The 19,503-nt window shown below is 41.2% G+C and overlaps 1 protein-coding gene across 1 annotated transcript in view; it reads left to right on the forward strand.

Annotated features, from left to right (window-relative positions):
- The window catches only part of LOC117534541 (brevican core protein-like), a 52,995-nt gene that overhangs the window by 2,029 nt on the left and 31,463 nt on the right, over positions 1-19,503 (forward strand).

The following is a 19,503-nucleotide window of genomic DNA, read 5'->3' on the forward strand; positions in this document are numbered from 1 at the left end:
ATTCTGTTGCAGTAAAAGTCCTGCATTCAAAATGTTCCTCAAGTGAAAGTAGAAAAGTATTCTCATCAAAATATAGTGAAAGTAGCGACAGTGAAAGTAGTCGTTGTGCAGATTGGTCCATTTCAGAATAATATATATGATATGTTTTATAATGATTGATCATGAAAGTGTTCTCAAAGCTGGTGAAGGTGCAGCTAGTTTGAATGACTTTGTATACTGCAGGGTAGCTGGTGGATTTACTCCAGGTGGAACTAAAGTCTGATTCAACACTTGGTTAGATTTCACATCATTCATCCACATCTGTGAAGTAACTAAAGGTATTAAATACATGTAGTGGAGGAAAAGTACAAAGTAGCATGACTCCATGTTATCCCATACAGCTTATCCCCCCCTTGTTCACGGGCAATAAAGGGAGTAATTAGATTTACTCCCTGTTATCAGTAGAAGCCAGAGCATTAAACCAAAAGCCTCTTCTGTGGGGGTGTTAACGTGTCGAAAACAAGATGGATGCTTTAGATTTGAGGTCCAAAAGCAAATGAAAAACATCGTTCAGCTCAATGATCCTTTTTAATCACTACTATTCTTGACCTTGACCTTTGTTATAAAGCAGATTAAGAGTTCACCTGCTGCATTAATAAATCCATGAAATGCTTCAAAGAGTGCCGGGGCTCTTATTAGCAAATACAATATGGATTTCAAGGATTGTGTCCCCCCCCCCCTTAAGTCAAGTTATTAGAAGCTTGACTTTACAGATGATCCTTTCCATACAAACATCATACTAGTCGTGGCCCGGCTTCCCCCACAGGTGCGTAATTCTACTTTTAAGCCTTGAGGAATGTGTCCGTGTTGCACATTGGGAGTTAGCCTAACAGCTAAAGCACAGTGGGGTGGAAACATAAAGGATCTTATATTATGTTATGCCATGTCCATTTTCTTCTGGCCTTCCTCCCAGGGCTCATAGATTCATTTATTCAAAGCTCCTTTAATCAAATGTACCACCAATATCAAATTAATGGGTGCATCCTTTATTGTTTTGAGAAATTGCAAATGTAGGCCGCTAGCTAGCTTACAGCAGATCTGCAGTAGCATCAGAAGGAGTCATGTGACCACATTGTTATTGTCCCCTGGTCTCCAAGCTGTGTGCGTCACTCTTTAGTGTCCCCTGGTCTCCCAGCTGTGTGCGTCACTCTTTAGTGTCCCCTGGTCTCCAAGCTGTGTGCGTCACTCTTTAGTGTCCCCTGGTCTCCAAGCTGTGTGCGTCACTCTTTAGTGTCCCCTGGTCTCCCAGCTGTGTGCGTCACTCTTTAGTGTCCCCTGGTCTCCCAGCTGTGTGCGTCACTCTTTAGTGTCCCCTGGTCTCCAAGCTGTGTGCGTCACTCTTTAGTGTCCCCTGGTCTCCCAGCTGTGTGCGTCACTCTTTAGTGTCCCCTGGTCTCCAAGCTGTGTGCGTCACTCTTTAGTGTCCCCTGGTCTCCCAGCTGTGTGCGTCACTCTTTAGTGTCCCCTGGTCTCCCAGCTGTGTGCGTCACTCTTTAGTGTCCCCTGGTCTCCCAGCTGTGTGCGTCACTCTTTAGTGTCCCCTGGTCTCCCAGCTGCATGCGTCACTCTTTAGTGTCCCCTGGTCTCCCAGCTGTGTGCGTCACTCTTTAGTGTCCCCTGGTCTCCCAGCTGTGTGCGTCACTCTTTAGTGTCCCCTGGTCTCCCAGCTGCGTGCGTCACTCTTTAGTGTCCCCTGGTCTCCCAGCTGTGTGCGTCACTCTTTAGTGTCCCCTGGTCTCCCAGCTATGTGCGTCACTCTTTAGTGTCCCCTGGTCTCCCAGCTGCGTGCGTCACTCTTTAGTGTCCCCTGGTCTCCCAGCTGCGTGCGTCACTCTTTAGTGTCCCTTTTGGCATAAAAAAGGGGGAATACACGTTTCGCAATTATGCCACATCAAGGTGGAACGCTCTTCCCACAACTGTAAAGGAAAGTAAAACTATACTTACCTTCAAAACCTCTCTTAAAGAGCACCTTCGGGGGAGAGCATTGCAAAACTGGCCCCAGTAATGGTACAAATCTCAACCTGTCGTTCAATGGACAGCTTCCCCCCACCCATCTATGTATATACTCGCATTTTAGACTCTGTTACTAACTGTATATCTGTAGACTTGGTATGTCTTAAATGTCCGGTTAGGATGTATTAGAACGAAATCTAAAATGAAAATTGTAAACAAGCAATCTGTATGTAAAAAAAACACCTGTATGTAAATTGTAAATAAGCCATCTGTATGTCAAATATGTCTTAAATGACATGATGAATTGGAAATGGGGGACCCTGATGTAAACAAGACGAAAGTCTTTCTCTGGTCTGCATCCCCTTAACAATTGTATGTTTTGAGTTGTACTGTACTGTACCCAATATACAAGCTGTTAATAAACTTTTCAATCAATCAATCAATCAATCCCCTGGTCTCCCAGCTGTGTGCGTCACTCTTTAGTGTCCCCTGGTCTCCCAGCTGTGTGCGTCACTCTTTAGTGTCCCCTGGTCTCCCAGCTGCATGCGTCACTCTTTAGTGTCCCCCTGGTCTCCCAGCTGTGTGCGTCACTCTTTAGTGTCCCCTGGTCTCCCAGCTGTGTGCGTCACTCTTTAGTGTCCCCTGGTCTCCCAGCTGTGTGCGTCACTCTTTAGTGTCCCCTGGTCTCCCAGCTGCATGCGTCACTCTTTAGTGTCCCCTGGTCTCCCAGCTGTGTGCGTCACTCTTTAGTGTCCCCTGGTCTCCCAGCTGTGTGCGTCACTCTTTAGTGTCCCCTGGTCTCCCAGCTGTGTGCGTCACTCTTTAGTGTCCCCTGGTCTCCCAGCTGCGTGCGTCACTCTTTAGTGTCCCCTGGTCTCCCAGCTGTGTGCGTCACTCTTTAGTGTCCCCTGGTCTCCCAGCTGTGTGCGTCACTCTTTAGTGTCCCCCTGGTCTCCCAGCTGCGTGCGTCACTCTTTAGTGTCCCCTGGTCTCCCAGCTGTGTGCGTCACTCTTTAGTGTCCCCTGGTCTCCCAGCTGTGTGCGTCACTCTTTAGTGTCCCCTGGTCTCCCAGCTGTGTGCGTCACTCTTTAGTGTCCCCTGGTCTTCAAGCTGTGTGCGTCACTCTTTAGTGTGCCCTGTTCTCCAGCTGTGTGCGTCACTCTTTAGTGTCCCCTGGTCTCCCAGCTGTGTGCGTCACTCTTTAGTGTCCCCTGGTCTCCCTGCTGTGTGCGTCACTCTTTAGTGTCCCCTGGTCTCCCAGCTGCGTGCGTCACTCTTTAGTGTCCCCTGGTCTCCCAGCTGTGTGCGTCAATCTTTAGTGTCCCCTGGTCTCCCAGCTGTGTGCGTCACTCTTTAGTGTCCCCTGGTCTCCCAGCTGTGTGCGTCACTCTTTAGTGTCCCCTGGTCTTCAAGCTGTGTGCGTCACTCTTTAGTGTGCCCTGTTCTCCAGCTGTGTGCGTCACTCTTTAGTGGGCCCTGTTCTCCAGCTGTGTGCGTCACTCTTTAGTGTCCCCTGGTCTCCCAGCTGTGTGCGTCACTCTTTAGTGTCCCCTGGTCTCCCTGCATGTCTCCTCAAGTTGCTGGATGTTCTCTAAACGCTGCATGTGTTGTCAAGTTGCTGAAGATGTTTCTTCATGTGGAACCTTTGTGTTTTTATATCTGCAATACATAGTAATGAGAAAAAAGTGACTGCTGTTATTTTGAGACGATACATTGTACTTATAACTGCTATTGGATGGATTGGGGAGGCAGGAAAACATATTTAATCCACTTTAAAAAAGCAATTGAAGTTTTAGTTTATGCTACTTTAATATTAGCACTCATTTTCTTTGGGGTACAACAGCCGTTATTTATTTTCTCTTTAAAGCCACCATCGTCAACAACAGTACTGTGACCTGCAGAACACGTCGGATAATGTATATAATTAGTGCACGGATTAGAGTTGGTTTGGGACGGGTGATGGCCCAGCCCGTACCCAGGATTTCGTAAATACCGAGGTCCAAAACATGCTAGGGGAGCTCGGGGGAAGGCCCCCCCATATTTTTTTGTGCACACAAAAGCATTTTACTCTGGGCTCAGCAGGTGAGAAACTAAAGAGGGGCTTCCACATGAGGCAGACCAGGTGTTGGTGCTGCCGGATTTGGCACCCCCACTGTAACTTTGTCCAAGATAGTCGTACTGTCACCAAAATCACACTTTGCTGTCCCCCTCTAGTCTGTGCACTCAAAAGCATTTTACTCTGGCCTCAGCATATATACATATATAATACAACTCGTGAAATAACTGCACATCATTAACAGGGTTCTTTGTAGTACTTCCATTCAGTGGCGGTGGGGGCGCTGCACAACTAAGTAGCCTACATTAAAGCAAACAGAAGAAGACAACATCAATGTATCAACAAACAGCCGCAGTCCGGACTTGTACCCATGGATGTATAATAAGGGAAGGTGGGGGGACACATCTCTTGTGCCACCAGGCCTTACTAAAGCAGAACTTAGACTGACTTTAACAGGTTTTATTGTAGCTGCCAGGCTTATTCTGCACACCTGGAAGAGCCCACATAAGCCCGAGTTTACAGAATCACTGACTATGGAAACGTTCCTCATGTAACCTCAATAAACACATTACATGACATTACATTGCATTTAGCTGACGCTTTTATCCAAAGCGACTTACAATAAGTGCGTTCGACCAACAAAAACTTGAAGAAAACAGAATCATATAAGTACATCAGGTTTCATAGAGCAAAAACATTGCAAGTGCTACTCAACTGGCTTTAGATAAGCCAGTGCTTTATTAGTATAGTGCTTTGTTAATAGTTCTATCGCTCGAAGTGGAGTCGAAAGAGATGAGTTTTCAGTCTGCGCCTGAAGATGTGTAAGCTTTCTGCTGTCCTGATGTCAATGGGGAGCTCATTCCACCATCTTGGAGCCAGAATAGCAAACCCACGTGTTTTCGCCGATGGGAACTTGGGTCCCCCTCGCAGCGAGGGTGCAGCGAGCCGTTTGGCTGATGCAGAGCGGAGTGCACGTGCTGGGGTGTACGGTTTAACCATGTCCTGGATGTAGGAAGGGCCAGATCCATTCGCAGCATGGTACACAAGTCCCATTGTCTTGAAGTGGATTCTAGCAGTTACCGGAAGCCAGTGAAGGGAGCGGAGGAGCGGAGTGGTGTGGGAGAATTTAGGAAGGTTGAAGACCAGACGAGCCGCTGCATTCTGGATGAGCTGCAGAGGTCGGATGGCACATGCAGGTAGACCAGCCAGGAGGGAGTTGCAGTAGTCTAGGCGTGAGATGACGAGAGCCTGGACCAGAACCTGAGTCGCTTTCTGTGTCAGCTGGGGACGCATCCTCCTGATGTTGTAAAGCGTGTATCTGCAGCAACGGGTTGTAGCAGCGATGTTTGCAGTGAAGGACAGGTTGTTATCTAGGGTCACACCCAGATTCCTTGCAGTCCGAGTCGGGGAAACAACAGAGGGGCCGATGTTGATTGTTAGGTCAAGAGTGGGACAATCTTTTCCCGGAAGGAAGAGCAGCTCAGTCTTGTCAAGGTTGAGCTTGAGGTGATGAGCAGACATCCACTGAGAGATGTCAGCTAGACAAGCAGAGATGCGTGCGACGACCTGGGTCTCTGAGCGGGGAAAGGACAGAATTAATTGGGTGTCGTCAGCGTAGCAGTGGTATGAAAAACCATGCGGGCTAATGACTGATCCGAGCGAGTTTGTGTACAAGGAGAAGAGGAGGGGACCAAGAACAGAGCCCTGAGGGACCCCTGTAGTTAATTGACAAGGGTCGGACTCGGACCCTCTCCAAGTTACCCTGTAGGTAAGGTCTTTGAGGTATGAGGTGAGGAGGGAAAGTGCAGAGCCTGAAACTCCAAGTTCTTGGAGAGTGCGAAGGAGGATCTGATGATTCACCGTGTCGAATGCAGCAGACAGGTCCAACAGGATGATGACAGAGGGAGGCTGCTTTAGCAGTGTGCAGTTCCTCCGTGACAGCAATGAGAGCAGTTTCTGTGGAGTGACCTGCCTTGAAACCAGACTGGTGCGGATCCAGAAGGTTGTTCTGATGGAGATAACAGGAGAGTTGTTTAAAGACAGCGCGTTCAAGTGATTTAGACAGGAACGGGAGGAGAGAGACAGGCCTGTAGTTTATAACATCAGACGGGTTGAGAGTGGGTTTCTTTAGGAGAGGGTTTACTCTTGCCTCCTTGAGACTGTTTGGAAAGTGACCAGAAGTTAGAGAAGTGTTGATGAAATGGGTGAGAAACGGTAGAATATCAGGAGAGATAGTCTGAAGGAGGTTTGAAGGGATAGGGTCCAGAGGACAGGTGGTAGGGCGGGCAGAGGTAATGAGGGTAAGAACCTCACTTGGAGAGAGAGGGGAAAAGGAGGTTAGTGTGTTGGTGGAAGGAGGGTCTGGTGACCCAGCGGTGAGTAAAGGTGAGTCAGAAAAAGAAGAGCGAATATCATTAACCTTTTTTTCAAAGTGGGTAACAAAGTCGCTTGACAGAAGTGAGGAGGGGGGAGGAGCTTTTGGAGGGTCCAAGAGGGTGGAGAAGATGGAAAATAGTTTTTTAGGATTGGAATAGGAAGATTGGATCTTATCTTGAAAGAAAGTGCTTTTTGCCTGAGAGATGGAAACAGAGAAAGAGGAGAGGAGAGCCTGATAGGTTAGGAGGTCGTCACGGTGTTTGGATTTCCACACATCTCAACTAAACCTCTAACATTGTTTAAACGCACTCTGCAAACAGATTCAGGCTAATGCTTTGTGTCTGCTGGAGTTTGCTAACACATTAGCTTTAACAATTTTAAAAGGTCATGATAGCATTTTGGAAAAAGCCTCCTCTGCTCCCGACACTGAAAAACCTGAACCGTTGACTTTAATGAATCAGAATCAGATTCAAGGTTATTGCCAGGTACGTTTACACATACAAGGAATCTGATTCGGTGTCTGGTGGTGCGAACAAAGACAATCTAAAAAAACAAGTTGCAAAGAATGTAAAAAATAAATATATAAGGATGATAAAAAAAAAGTATTTTTTACAATTTAGCATTAAAAAAGGATGCTAAAGTATTTACACCAAATTGAAATGTAGCTACGAATAACCTTAAAAGCTAAAACACTTAGGACAATGACACAAATGTATTATGTCAACAAATAATGTATTAGGTCGGATGAAAGCAATAATATTAAGTTTAAAGTAAAAAATATTAGGTTCAAGGTTAATATTATTTAACATGTTTTAACTGAATGTGATTGCTTTCATATAACCTCATACAGTTATGTGAAATGTATTGACATAACACATTTAATTAAAGTCAACATTTAAGTTTTTTCATTGAATTCACCATTTAATTTAAATCTTAAACACAATTCAAGGTCATCACACAACACACATCAACATATCAACTCGTCTGGGGTTGAAAGTGGCTCTACTCTATTAACAGAAGATGTAAAAAGTAATTTATAAGCACTTTTCTTTTTGTTCACAGTCTCAATTCTTCTAGCTCAGCAGGATTATGATTTTCCAGGCAGCGGGGAGGAGGAAGAGGAGGAGGAAGAGGGGGAGGTTTTGGTATTTTAACACTCTGCCCTCCTCACAGTCTCTCCTCTCTCTGCGTCCAATCGGCTGCTGAAGGACTTTCTCTCGGAGACAGAAAACCATCGGAGGACACGGACAACTTCTGCAGAGCGAGAGAGGACTCTGAAGAAAATGAAGTAAGTCCTTTTACAGCATATTTACTCATGACTGTTTGCATTGTTTGTACGAGTCTGCAGGAGTCGGGAGGGTTACTTTTCAAATCCATAACGTAATCTGAGTATCTCAATATAAGAGTAACCTGATTACTTTTGGATTCCCTCAGTATCAAATGCAATGCAGATAAATACAAGAGAAAGGACAGATTACTAAGATGTCTTTTACTGTTTAAGACAACAGAACAATGTGACCTTAGAAGAAGAAGAAAGCAAGATATTAAGGATCAAAATGTGTCCTCTTTTTATCTTAGGCTATGCTTACAGATTACTATATACTGTTTTAACAAATTATATCTGTTTAATAAACTAAATTCACAAAGTACATCTACCTATAATATATTATTCTTTTTATAAACGCATTATAACACTGCTAGTAATCCACGTTAAAAAAAATCTCTCTCTCAGACTGTGTTATAATGGTTTTAGTGCATGTCAATGGTCTCAAAGACTGAAATCCCCGTTCCAGACTCTGAACATGAGAGGAGAGGACTCTTTAAAGTAGAGACACAACATACTGATATACACCTGAACATCAGCAGGAGAGGACTCTTTAAAGTAGAGACACAACATACTGATATACACCTGAACATCAGCAGGAGAGGACTCTTTAAAGTAGAGACACTACATACTGATATACACCTGAACATCAGCAGGAGAGGACTCTTTAAAGTAGAGACTCTACATACTGATATACACCTGAACATCAGCAGGAGAGGACTCTTTAAAGTAGAGACACTACATACTGATATACACATGAACATCAGCAGGAGAGGGACTCTTTAAAGTAGAGACACTACTTACTGATATACACCTGAACATCAGCAGGAGAGGACTCTTTAAAGTAGAGACACTACATACTGATATACACCTGAACATCAGCAGGAGAGGACTCTTTAAAGTAGAGACACTACATACTGATATACACCTGAACATCAGCAGGAGAGGACTCTTTAAAGTAGAGACACTACATACTGATATACACCTGAACATCAGCAGGATAGGACTCTTTAAAGTAGAGACACTACATACTGATATACACATGAACATCAGCAGGAGAGGACTCTTTAAAGTAGAGACACTACATACTGATACACACCTGAACATCAGCAGGAGAGGACTCTTTAAAGTAGAGACACAACATACTGATATACACCTGAACATCAGCATGAGAGGACTCTTTAAAGTAGAGACACTACATACTGATATACACATGAACATCAGCAGGAGAGGACTCTTTAAAGTAGAGACACTACATACTGATATACACCTGAACATCAGCAGGAGAGGACTCTTTAAAGTAGAGACACTACATACTGATATACACCTGAACATCAGCAGGAGAGGACTCTTTAAAGTAGAGACACTACATACAGATATACACATGAACATCAGCAGGAGAGGACTCTTTAAAGTAGAGACACTACATACTGATATACACTGAACATCAGCAGGAGAGGACTCTTTAAAGTAGAGACACTACATACTGATATACACCTGAACATCAGCAGGAGAGGACTCTTTAAAGTAGAGACACTACATACTGATATACACCTGAACATCAGCAGGAGAGGACTCTTTAAAGTAGAGACACTACACACTGATATACACCTGAACATCAGTATATCCTCTTTAAGCCAGAGTACTTCTACTTTAACTAAGTGAAGCTGTATGCCTCTCTCTTCTAACATGGCTGCAGCTCCTTCCTGTGACCTCAACGTCTCCCAGTCTTTCTTCCTCTGTGTTTTTGTGAAAGCCTCCGCTGCTTTCAGCCCGGCTGCTTCGTACTTCCTGTCATATTGTGTCTGTCGGGGGGGTCGGGTTGCCCCTGGAGATGGGGAGGCCGAGTCATGCGAGGTGGGGTGATGTGGGTTAGGGTGATGAAGGAGGTGATGTGAGGAAGAGGAGGACAGAGAGAGATTTAACCCTGTTCTCAGAGCGGAACATTTGTGGGAAAGACTAGGTAATTAACCCAGGAGCAGAGGGGACAAGTACTCAGATCTTATACTTGAGTAAAAGTAGAAATACACAGATATTGTACTTGAGTAAAAGTAGAAGTACTCAGATCTTGTTCTTGAGTAAAAGTAGAAGTACTCAGATCTGGTACTTGAGTAAAAGTAGAAGTACTCAGATCTTGTACTTGAGTAAAAGTAGAAGTACTCAGATCTTGTACTTCAGTCAAAGTAGAAGTACTCAGCTATTGTACTTGAGTCAAAGTAGAAGTACTCAGATCTTGTTCTTGAGTAAAAGTAGAAGTACTCAGATATTGTACTTGAGTAAAAGTAGAAGTACTCAGATCTGGTACTTGAGTAAAAGTAGAAGTACTCAGATCTTGTACTTGAGTAAAAGTAGAAGTACTCAGATATTGTACTTGAGTAAAAGTAGAAGTACTCAGATATTGTTCTTGAGTAAAAGTAGAAGTACTCAGATCTTGTACTTGAGTAAAAGTAGAAGTACTCAGATCTTGTACTTGAGTAAAAGTAGAAGTACTCAGATATTGTTCTTGAGTAAAAGTAGAAGTACTCAGATCTTGTACTTGAGTAAAAGTAGAAGTACTCAGATCTTGTACTTGAGTCAAAGTAGAAGTACTCAGATCTTGTACTTAAGTAAAAGTAGAAGTACTCAGATCTTGTTCTTGAGTAAAAGTAGAAGTACCAGAGTGTAGGAATACTCTGTTACAGTAAAAGTCCTGCATTCAAAATGTTCCTCAAGTAAAAGTAGAAAAGTATTCTCATCAAAATATAGTGAAAGTAGCGACAGTAAAAGTAGTCGTTGTGCAGATTGGTCCATTTCAGAATAATATATATGATATGTTTTATAATGATTGATCATGAAAGTGTTCTCAAAGCTGGGTGAAGGTGCAGCTAGTTTGAATGACTTTGTAGACTGCAGGGTAGCTTGTGGATTTACGTTCACAAACTACAGGAAAGGATAGTAGCCTCTTTAATCCATGCAATTTAAACAGGTGCGTTGGCTTCATTTTTCTGGAGGTTTCCCTTTAGATGAGATGTGTGTGTGCTGCCCTCTCCTCACACTCTCTAAAGAGACACATTGGCCAAACTCTCATGCCTCTCCTTTAAGAAAGTAGTTCACTCCCTCCTCTTCCTCACCCCTTCTCCCCTCATCCTCAAACGACCTCTGCTGGCAGATGGAGCGGTGATACTCTCTCTCTCTCTCTCCTCTCTCTCTCTCTCTCTCTCTCTCTCTCTCTCCTCTCTCTCTCTCTCTCTCTCTCTCTCTCTCTCTCTCTCTCTCTCTCTCTCTCTCTCTCTTTGCCACCATCGCCTTTTCTCTCCCGGTGAGGTCATTGACTATTCAGACAAGTCTGGTGTTGCTGGGATGCCTCCCCTTTTTCAGACTCTCGGTTTCTCCCTCTCCCCTCCTAACTGAGGCCATCAAACAACCTGAAAGTGTGTATGTGTGTGTGTGTGTGTTTCCTAGAAAGAGACAGAGTGTGTCAGACAGATAACAAAATAACATAATAAAATAGTCTGGATGTATTCTCCTAGGGGAACTGTTTGTGTGTGCGGCCTGCAGGTGGAGCTCTGACAGGTCTCGCTGTGTCGGAGCTCCACCTGCTGTTTCCTGTTGGTTTCGCTTTGTTTGTGCCGGGATGCTCTGACAGAAAGGGTTTCATCATCCATGGGATATGTCCTCGGGTCCCTGACGCACCAAACACACATCAAAAACTTGTGTTTTTCCTGAGTCTTGGCCAAAAAGGTGCACTTGAACACACCGCTAAGACTACAGCCAACAGTCCTGTATGTTTGGCGCCTGCATGAGAGGAAATAGTATGTATTCATCAATCTTAAAGGTCCCCTATTATACTGTTGTTCATCAATATATTATAGGTCTCAGATATATATAGAACATGTCTCTGATTGGCTGAAACACCAAACAGATTTCCCATAATCCCCTCTGTTTCAGCCCTGTTTCAAAAGTGCAAAACAAATCACTCTGATTGGCTGTTCAGTTTAGCGAATCAGTGCATGAGAAGCGAAACGGAAGTGAGGTACGCAAACAAATGATCAGGCACACACAGACGGCTATTATTTTTCCTTTTCATCTCACCTGGACGCAAGAATTATACGATTATAAGTCGCTATGTGACAGTCTGTGATGGACGAGAGTGAAAATGGAACCCACACGCTGTTTGTTGTTTGTTTATATCACGCAGTCTGTTCTTCTTCTCTCGGTTATCACGCAGTCTGTCTTCCGGTTGTTGCCTCTTTTGAATGACGAATACACACTACCGCCGCCTGCTGGTAAGGAGAGTTATTGCCACTCACGCATGCGCAGTTCGTACGTGCTTCTTGGCCGTCGGCTGAAGTCTTTGCGGTGTGTTCCAGTGCGACACGTGGCTAAGACGCAGGAGACGTGGGGCGACACAACACTCGGGTCCGTCGGTGTGAGTTATTTGGTGTCAGCTTGGTGTGTCCGGGCCTTTAGCTTCCCTAGAGCAAGTGGTGCTGCTCTGCATGGGTGAGGTGTGAATGGGTGAATGACTCGTAGTATTTAAAGAGCTTTCAGGGCAGTCCTTTCACCATTTAGATATACACGCTGTTGTTATAAAGCCATTCAAACATGTCCACACCACTCTGTGTTAAAAGCAGATCTGTGTGTCAAACTCAGAACAGAAATAATCCTGCAGGGGCTGCAAATATGCCAAACTATTATAAATGAGTCTCATGACTGTAAGTGTTTGTCAGTATATCTGAAATGACTAGTAGGACTAGGGAGTCATGTGACCACATTGTTCAAATAATCCCATTAAACATTTTAGGTACGTTCCCAACAACAGAGACAGTTGTCCGGCTTTATAATAAAGTTGTAACATAGGTATGTTGGATTCATTTGGTTGAATGTATAGTGACAAAGACTATCAATACAGTAGATACGAAGCAGGTTAAAAAGGAGAGGGGATAGCGGGGATGAAAGGAGTGCTATTAACAGAAACTGTATTGAAGTCGGAGCCTCAGTTCAGAGAATCAGGATTCAGATCACGCTCTGCAGCTCCTGAAGTCTGACTCACAGCGGATACAGAGCTGCAAGGACACACACACACACACACACACACACACACACACACACACACACACACACACACACACACACACACACACACACACACACACACACACACACACACACACACACACACACACACACACACACACACACACACACACACAACAAATCCCAGCATGTAAGACATATTTATAAAACCTCTCTGTGTTGCATCAGCTAAATGTAATGAAACAAACAGGAAACAGCAGGTGAGCTCCAACGCAGCGAGACCTGTCAGAGCTCCACCTGCTGGCCGCACACACAAACAGCTCCCCTGGGAGAATACAAACCATTTCATTATGTTATTTTGTTATCTGTCTGACACACTCTCTCTCTTTCTGGGAAACACACACACACACGCACACACGCACACACACACGCACACCACACGCACACATACACACACACACACACACACCACACACACACACACACACACACACACAGATAACAAATCCCAGCATGTACGACATATTTATAAAACCTCTCTGTTTTTGATATTTCATAATCTTGTTTTAATCTTATTTAAATACTATCATGTTATATTTTTGCACACAATATAAAATTGCCTTGTATATCTCGTTGGGATAATACATTTACATTATATTATATTCTCTATTTTCCTCTTTGAAAAGGGCACATTTTGTTACAGAAATTGGTCCCATCTAATATCCTGAATGGCCAGTTCCCTATAATACAGTCTGAAGCTTGTGCATCAAATGTTATCTTAAAATGCAACCTGTTTTCAAAGTGTATTCATCTCTAATATTGTAATGTGTGTAATGTGAAAAACACCAATCACATGACGTTAACATATTAAACACATTAATATGTTAACGCCTGTTGAAGGGACCATTTGACAGGAAGATCACGAGTAGTTCGCTCTTTCTCTTCTTGAAATGTAATCTGTTTATTAAATACCAGCATCTTAGTTTACACTGACATTTCAATTTGTTTTGGTTTAACATTTTCTGAATTTTTTGTGAATATATATTAGGTGAATATTTTCTGTGCAGTCCAGATGTTCCCGTCATATTAAATATCAAACTTCGCATTCCCCCCACAGACTGGATGTGTCTCTTCCTGTTCTGCTGCTGCTCTCCATCTGTTTCCACCTGACGACGTCCTCCACCCACCTCCAGGACTCAGGTACCCCCCCCCAGAGAAAAGTACACACATCCTTTACTGAGGTAGAAGTACAGATACTCGTGTTTAAAAATACTCTGGTGAAAGTAGAAGTACTGACTAAACTTCTGTACTCAAGTAAAAGTAAAGAGGCTTTGAAATGTACTTCAGTAAAAAGTACCCATATCTAGCAGCTGCTTTAAAGAGTACCTGACCTCCCTTTATATTAATAGAACAATAATGTCATTGTTAGCTAATGAATGTTTCCATGCTGAACAACGGCAACATGACAACGTTTCCATTGGTCCCTCTTCTTTAGAGAAGACCAGGAAATGATGGATACACGGATCGTGTTCAAATCAATAGGCACGCAATGACTCTAAAGAATAATGATCACGCATCAAACACACATTCAGACTAAAGGAACCAGCTGTTTGGAAAATGAGAGAAGTAGAAAGTTCAGGTATTTGAGTTCAACATGTAAGAAGTAGAAAGTACAAGTATTTGAGTTCAACATGTAAGAAGTAGAAAGTACAGGTATTTGAGTTCAACATGTAAGAAGTAGAAAGTACAGGTATTTGTGTTCAACATGTAAGAAGTAGAAAGTACAGGTATTTGGGTTCAACATGTAAGAAGTAGAAAGTACAGGTATTGTGTTCAACATGTAAGAAGTAGAAAGTACAGGTATTTGAGTTCAACATGTAAGAAGTAGAAAGTACAGGTATTTGTGTTCAACATGTAAGAAGTAGAAAGTACAGGTATTTGGGTTCAACATGTAAGAAGTAGAAAGTACAGGTATTTGGGTTCAACATGTGAGAAGTAGAAAGTACAGGTATTTGTGTTCAACATGTAAGAAGTAGAAAGTACAGGTATTTGAGTTCAACATGTAAGAAGTAGAAAGTACAGGTATTTGTGTTCAACATGTGAGAAGTAGAAAGTACAGGTATTTGAGTTCAACATGTAAGAAGTAGAAAGTACAGGTATTTGAGTTCAACATGTAAGAAGTAGAAAGTACAGGTATTTGGGTTCAACATGTAAGAAGTAGAAAGTACAGGTATTTGAGTTCAACATGTAAGAAGTAGAAAAGTACAGGTATTTTGAGTTCAACATGTAAGAAGTAGAAAGTACAGGTATTTGAGTTCAACATGTAAGAAGTAGAAAGTACAGGTATTTGAGTTCAACATGTAAGAAGTAGAAAGTACAGGTATTTGAGTTCAACATGTAAGAAGTAGAAAGTTCAGGTATTTGAGTTCAACATGTAAGAAGTAGAAAGTACAGGTATTTGAGTTCAACATGTAAGAAGTAGATAGAAGTACAGGTGATTTGTGTCTCAACATGTAAGAAGTAGTAGAAAGTACAGGTATTTGAGTTCAACATGTGAGAAGTAGAAAGTACAGGTATTTTGTGTTCAAACATGTAAGAAGTAGAAAGTACAGGTATTTGGGTTCAACATGTAAGAAGTATAGAAAGTACAGGTATTTGGTTCAACATGTAAGAAGTAGAAAGTACAGGTATTTGGGTTCAACATGTAAGAAGTAGAAAGTACAGGTATTTGTGTTCAAACATGTAAGAAGTAGAAAGTACAGGTATTTGTGTTCAACATGTAAGAAGTAGAAAAGTACAGGTATTTGAGTTCAACAGTTAAGAAGTAGAAAGTACAGGTATTTGAGTTCAAAATGTGAGAAGTAGAAAGTACAGGTATTAAGAAGTAGAAAGTAACAGGTTATTTGAGTTCAACATGTAAGAAGTAGAAAGTACAGGTATTTGGGTCAACATGTAAGAAGTAGAAAGTACAGGTATTTGGGTTTCAACATGTAGAAAGTAGAAAGTACAGGTATTTGTGTTCAACATGTGAGAAGTAGAAAAGTCCAGGTATTGGTTTCAACATGTGAGAAGTAGAAAGTACAGGTATTTGTGTTCAACATGTAAGTAGTGAAAGTACAGGTATTTGTGTTCAACATGTCAGAAGTAGAAAGTACTCTGGTATTTGTGTTTCAACATGTAGAAGTAGAAAGTACAGGTATTTGTGTTCAACATGTAAGTAGTAGAAAGTACAGGTATTTGTGTTCAACATGTAGAAGTTAGAAAGTACAGGTATTTGTGTTCAACATGTAAGAAGTAGAAAGTACAGGTATTTGTGTTCAACATGTGAGAAGTAGAAAGTACCGGTATTTGAGTTCAACATGTAAGAAGTAGAAAGTACAGGTATTTGGGTTTCAACATGTAAGAAGTAGAAAGTACAGTATTTGGGTTCAAACATGTAAGAAGTCGAAAGTACAGGTTTTGGGTTCAACATGTAAGAAGTAGAAAGTACAGGTATTTGAGTTCAACATGTGAGAAGTAGAAAGTACAGGTATTTGTGTTCAACCATGTGAGAAGTAGAAAGTACAGGTATTTGTGTTCAACATGTAAGAAGTAGAAAGTACAGGTATTTGGGTTCAACATGTAAGAAGTAGAAAGTACAGGTATTTGGGTTCAACATGTAAGAAGTAGATAGAAGTAACAGGTATTTGTGTTCAACATGTGAGAAGTAGAAAGTACAGGTATTTGAGTTCAACATGTAAGCAGTAGAAAGTACAGGTATTTGAGTTCAACATTGTAAGAAGTAGAAAGTACAGGTATTTGGGTTCAACATGTAAGAAGTAGAAAGTACAGGTATTTGTGTTCAACATGTGAGAAGTAGAAAGTACAGGTATTTGTGTTCAACATGTAAGAAGTAGAAAGTACAGGTATTTGAGTTCAACATGTAAGAAGTAGAAAGTACAGGTATTTGTGTTCAACATGTAAGAAGTAGAAAGTACAGGTATTTGTGTTCAACATGTGAGAAGTAGAAAGTACAGGTATTTGAGTTCAACATGTAAGAAGTAGAAAGTACAGGTATTTGGGTTCAACATGTAAGAAGTAGAAAGTACAGGTATTTGTGTTCAACATGTGAGAAGTAGAAAGTACAGGTATTTGAGTTCAACATGTAAGAAGTAGAAAGTACAGGTATTTGGGTTCAACATGTAAGAAGTAGAAAGTACAGGTATTTGTGTTCAACATGTGAGAAGTAGAAGTAAATGTAAGAAGTAGAAAGTACAGGTATTTGGGTTCAACATGTAAGAAGTAGAAAGTACAGGTATTGAGTTTCAACATGTAAGAAGTAGAAAGTACAGGTATTTGGTTTCAACATGTAAGAAGTAGAAAGTACAGGTATTTGGGTTCAACATGTAAGAAGTAGAAAGTACAGGTATTTGAGTTCAACATGTAAGAAGTAGAAAGTACAGGTATTTGAGTTCAACATGTAAGAAGTAGAAAGTACATGTAAGAATTAGAAAGTACAGGTATTTGGATTCAACATGTAAGAAGTAGAAAGTACAGGTATTTGGGTTCAACATGTAAGAAGTAGAAAGTACAGGTATTTGAGTTCAACATGTAAGAAGTAGAAAGTACAGGTATTTGGGTTCAACATGTAAGAAGTAGAAAGTACAGGTATTTGAGTTCAACATGTAAGAAGTAGAAAGTACAGGTATTTGGGTTCAACATGTAAGAAGTAGAAAGTACAGGTATTTGGGTTCAACATGTAAGAAGTAGAAAGTACAGGTATTTGTGTTCAACATGTAAGAAGTAGAAAGTACAGGTATTTGGGTTCAACATGTAAGAAGTAGAAAGTACAGGTATTTGGGTTCAACATGTAAGAAGTAGAAAGTACAGGTATTTGTGTTCAACATGTAAGAAGTAGAAAGTACAGGTATTTGTGTTCAACATGTAAGAAGTAGAAAGTACAGGTATTTGGGTTCAACATGTGAGAAGTAGAAAGTACAGGTATTTGAGTTCAACATGTAAGAAGTAGAAAGTACAGGTATTTGTGTTCAACATGTAAGAAGTAGAAAGTACAGGTATTTGTGTTCAACTTGTAAGAAGTAGAAAGTACAGGTATTTGTGTTCAATATGTAAGAAGTAGAAAGTACAGGTATTTGGGTTCAAAATGTAAGAAGTCAAAGTAAAAAGTCGTCAGAAAAATAAGTAGTGGAGTAAAGTACTGATACCAGGAACATGTATTAAATACAGTAACGAAGTATTTGTACTCCACTACTCCCCCCCCCACCCCACAATGCTGCATTTAATCACACACGACCTCTGACTCTGAGGTCATCACGGCGGTGTTTAATCATTTCCTGTTGTCGTTGATTTCGCTGACACGCTCTCTGGAGGCCGTTTCAGGGTGACTTTAATTTACACCGAGGGCCACGTTCAGAAAGGGCCGGGCCGCTCACTAGAGGTATACTGCCTCATAAGTTACGTTTTAAGTTTGCAAAATCAATCAAATGTAGGTACTGCACTACTTATTTTTCTGACGACTTTTTACTTTTACTTCTTACATTTTGAACCCAAATACCTGTACTTTCTACTTCTTACATGTTGAACCCAAATACCTGTACTTTCTACCTCTTACATGTTGAACACAAATACCTGTACTTTCTACTTCTTACATGTTGAACACAAATACCTGTACTTTCTACTTCTTACATGTTGAACACAAATACCTGTACTTTCTATTTCTTACATGTTGAACACTAATACCTGTACTTTCTACTTCTTACATGTTGAACACAAATACCTGTACTTTCTACTTCTTACATGTTGAACACAAATACCTGTACTTTCTACTTCTTACATGTTGAACTCAAATACCAGTACTTTCTACTTCTTACATGTTGAACACAAATACCTGTACTTTCTACTTCTTACATTTAGAACACAAATACCTGTACTTTCTACTTCTTACATTTTGAACCCAAATACCTGTACTTTCTACTTCTTACATGTTGAACACAAATACCTGTACTTTCTACTTCTTACATTTAGAACACAAATACCTGTACTTTCTACTTCTTACATGTTGAACACAAATACCTGTACTTTCTACTTCTCACATGTTGAACCCAAATACCTGTACTTTCTACTTCTTACATGTTGAACACAAATACCTGTACTTTCTACTTCTTACATTTAGAACACAAATACCTGTACTTTCTACTTCTTACATGTTGAACTCAAATACTTGTACTTTCTACTTCTTACATGTTGAACCCAAATACCTGTACTTTCTACTTCTTACATGTTGAACACAAATACCTGTACTTTCTACTTCTTACATTTAGAACACAAATACCTGTACTTTCTACTTCTTACATTTTGAACCCAAATACCTGTACTTTCTACTTCTTACATGTTGAACACAAATACCTGTACTTTCTACTTCTTACATTTAGAACACAAATACCTGTACTTTCTACTTCTTACATTTTGAACACAAATACCTGTACTTTCTACTTCTTACATGTTGAACACAAATACCTGTACTTTCTACTTCTCACATGTTGAACCCAAATACCTGTACTTTCTACTTCTTACATGTTGAACACAAATACCTGTACTTTCTACTTCTTACATTTAGAACTCAAATACCTGTACTTTCTACTTCTTACATGTTGAACTCAAATACTTGTACTTTCTACTTCTTACATGTTGAACTCAAATACCTGTACTTTCTACTTCTTACATGTTGAACTCAAATAC

Source organism: Gymnodraco acuticeps, unplaced genomic scaffold, assembly GCF_902827175.1.
Source record: "Gymnodraco acuticeps unplaced genomic scaffold, fGymAcu1.1, whole genome shotgun sequence".
Classification (NCBI taxonomy): Eukaryota; Metazoa; Chordata; class Actinopteri; order Perciformes; family Bathydraconidae; genus Gymnodraco; species Gymnodraco acuticeps.